At 28.5% G+C, this 3676-nt stretch overlaps 1 long non-coding RNA gene across 1 annotated transcript; it reads right to left on the reverse strand.

The window, feature by feature from the left end:
- Positions 1-352: 352 nt before the first annotated feature.
- On the reverse strand, positions 353-3424 carry LOC145803287 (uncharacterized). The gene is made up of 2 exons (XR_014345400.1): positions 3103-3424; positions 353-571 (listed from the first exon to the last, which is right to left on the reverse strand). It is a non-coding gene; the product is annotated as an uncharacterized LOC145803287 (long non-coding RNA).
- Between the last annotated feature and the right edge of the window lie 252 nt (positions 3425-3676).

The following is a 3676-nucleotide window of genomic DNA, read 5'->3' on the forward strand; positions in this document are numbered from 1 at the left end:
AATCTAGAGTTTGACCCTTATAACAAAATAAAAACTTAAGTTTTTAATTTTGTCCATGTAAACCCTAATCTTTTAATTTGTTTTCAATCTGAATCATCAGTCAATTTTCGTTAAGTAAACCAACAGAAAAAAATATATTTTAGACATTAAACTCAATGTAGGTCTACATAAAATGTCTAAAATACCATTTTTCATTGCATTTGATGATTAAAATACATTTTTTTTATCAGTTTTACTTAACGAAAAAATATAAATGGTTTTGATTGAAAACAAATGTCACACCCCGTATTTTATTACTTGGATAACATTACCAATATTCATTAAAATGTCAATTCATTCTTGGATGAAATGATGAATAATTAAATATACATATTCCCTCTCATTGCACAACAATGACATTTACATACAAATCAAAGAAATGCCTTGAGGCTTACAATAAAAGAGAGGTCACTACTCTTTACAAAAAAATAGCACGCAACCCAAATAAAAAGTAGTAGTACAATCCATCACTACACTACACCTATGAAATGGTAATATCCATGGTTTGATCTTCAAATCCGAAAAACATTCCCTGTACACATGTATAGGTAGGGGGTGAGCAACCACTAACTCACCAAACAATCTTATATTAAAACATTAAGAGACATGCGAGTACAAAGATAATCATAGATATACTTGAAATCATACCATGTCAAAAACTATACGATTCTATTACATCATCTCTTAAACCCCATTTATTTAATTAACCACAACTAGTTAACTTAAATAAGTAAACATGTTTCAATGGCAACAGGACATCCTTTTTAATTCATTCAATTACCTCATTGTCAATTGAACCAAATAATTAAACAATTCATAATGACGCCTAACAAAGCATCAAATACATTTTATATAGTCTTATGAGATGAATGCATATGCTATGTCATACTCAAAATATTTTTCTCATCTTTTGAAAATCTTATGCACAATGCCAATTTGAAAACACATTAATCCAACAATTTCAATAAAATTCCAAGGTGGTAAATACGACTCAGCTAATCCCTAGGCTGGTGTTTGCAAGTAGACTATACAAGCACTACCAAATTGTCATTTTTACCAGTATTAACCGGAAGGCTCGACACCTATTCGCGCGAGTTTCTAGCCTTTCACCATGGATACTCAGGCCAACTTAACCAATACCAACTATATCCCCTATCCAAACTTACCAACGTATTTACCAAAAACAAAACAATAGATCTTATTTCATAAAACAATTTCTTTTTAAAACCATAACCTTCCAATGCAAGATTAAAACTCAATTTCAATAGTGGTTCGATAAAATGATAATGCAAAATGTATAATCCTTCATATGATTCCATTTCCAATTTCCTCCACACAATTCTCCATTGTGATCAATTTCCATATCCCTATCAATGTAATATCATGATACAATCCCAAAAGATAATATAACAATGCCAATGTTCATGTATTTACCACATGTAAGTCAACAACCTCCAACTTAGTCTTTTCATGACAATTCAACAATATTCCTTATATAAAACAAACTTCCAAAGTCAAACATTTTCTTACCTTTCCAAAAATCTCCTCATTTAAATACCAACATGGCAATCCCTTACCAGTTATCAAAACTAAAACTTCAAAGCAATAGGTTCATCAATAGCAATAACATATGACACCAAATTGGATTCAAGTTTTCATCGATTTCTAACTCACATACTTTATCAATGAAATGTAATTACAATCTTTTCAAAACTCATCCCCATTCCAAACATTAAATAAAATCAAATTCTCATTTTTCTCATGCAAGTGAAATCTTAAGATCTTCAATTTCAATCATAATTCTCAATAAGCATAAGTGAATATTCTAACATTTAATCAATTATATCAAAATCTTCTCTTGACTATAAATATAAAATATGACGCGAGTGATCACTTTCCGATTATCAACATCAACCGCATCAAATTAAACCAAGGAAAAATAAATAAATAAATAAAAGTTTTGATAATCCATTCTTGTTTTAATCCAATTCACCCATTTGCTCCAAACGAGCTAAAATCATATTCTTTTCTTTTATTGACAAAATCTGCCAAAACAATTCGAATATCTCATATATGAATTTTAGATATTATTATGATAACATAACTCAACTAGTAAAACTATAGACCAAATACCATATCACATCAACTTAATCTCGCTTATTTCTCCAAATCTCATACTTGGTCAACTTTGTCACTTTTAATCTCATAATATTAAAGTTAGGAATTAAAAACCCAATAACACCCCTTTAATTACGAAGGATTTAAAATATTAACCAAACTAATTTAATTCATCAAATTAGTAAATTCATTATATTCACCATCTTCCAAATTAATAACACCGACTTAACCTCACATGTCTCATCCCTCTAACACAACCATATCTGAACATAACCATTTTTCATGCCAATTTAAGGAGGTAATATTTGTCCCAAATTTTCTACCAAAAACAATTTCACCACTTTTTCTAAGATTACCTAACTAACATGATATTTACATCAAAAGTTATGAAATATGCCCAAGAGTAACATTTTCAAGATTATGAGTTCAAAAGTCTACACTCCACATTTTTATTTTCACAAAAGTGAACACAACTAAATCATCAACATATCATCTTTCATAAAATATAATGAATATAACACTTTTAGGATTTTTAATCCCAAAACAACTCTATAATTCCAACTTAAGCATTTTACACAATATTCCTCAATATCAATTTATTTTTCAAAAAGAAATTCCAAAATCAAAGATAAAAAAAAATATTTCAACTTTATATTTCTCAAAATTAATCATCTAATCATAATATGATGTAAATATAATCATACAACCTTTAAATTTTATTTTCGGTTTTTTTTTTTTACAAAATTAACAATACAAAATGATTTTTCCAAAATCAACCTCAAAATGCCAACATTCTTAACATTTCAACATAATTTTTCTTTCAAAAATTACGAAACAAAAATTAGAAAATTATATATATATATATGCAATACCTCTTAAAATGACATATTTTCTCAAAATAACCCTAACATAGCTTTAATGCAAAAATATGAAGAAAGTTCATACCTCAAATATGAAGAAAAGCTAATCCGAAAATGCAAACATCACCCGATCATGAATCCGAGAACACCATTGTGAAGATCACGATGAGCTCAAGATCATGACGAGCTCTCCAACTTTCATTTACAACACTTTTCCAAAATCTAACCCGATCTAACTTCAATATTGTAAAATATGAACCAAAATTATTTATTCAAATGTTTGAGAGGGAGGCAGAGCCTCTCCTCTCTCTTTTCTGCCGAAAACAAGAGTCAACAGAAAGAAAAATAAGAGTTGGAAAAGTGAAGGCATGGGTAAAAGTGAAATGAAGAGGGATGGGATGGGAGGAGACAATCCCACGTGGGTTGTTCTCTTTCCCCAAAAATATATATATATATATATATATATATATGTAAACATATTTTGTAATAATATCATAAAATTTATATCACAAATTATAAAATGATATAATTTTATCTCACCACAAAATATAATATTTTTGCACACTACAAAATATAATATTTTGCTCACCACGAAATATACACCCATTTTACTCACTACAAAAATATATAATTTTTCACCATTTGGTACACACCATAAA

The sequence above is a fragment of the Camellia sinensis genome, chromosome 11 (genome assembly GCF_055761805.1).
Source record: "Camellia sinensis isolate YWXY chromosome 11, ASM5576180v1, whole genome shotgun sequence".
In the NCBI taxonomy this organism is placed as follows: domain Eukaryota; kingdom Viridiplantae; phylum Streptophyta; class Magnoliopsida; order Ericales; family Theaceae; genus Camellia; species Camellia sinensis.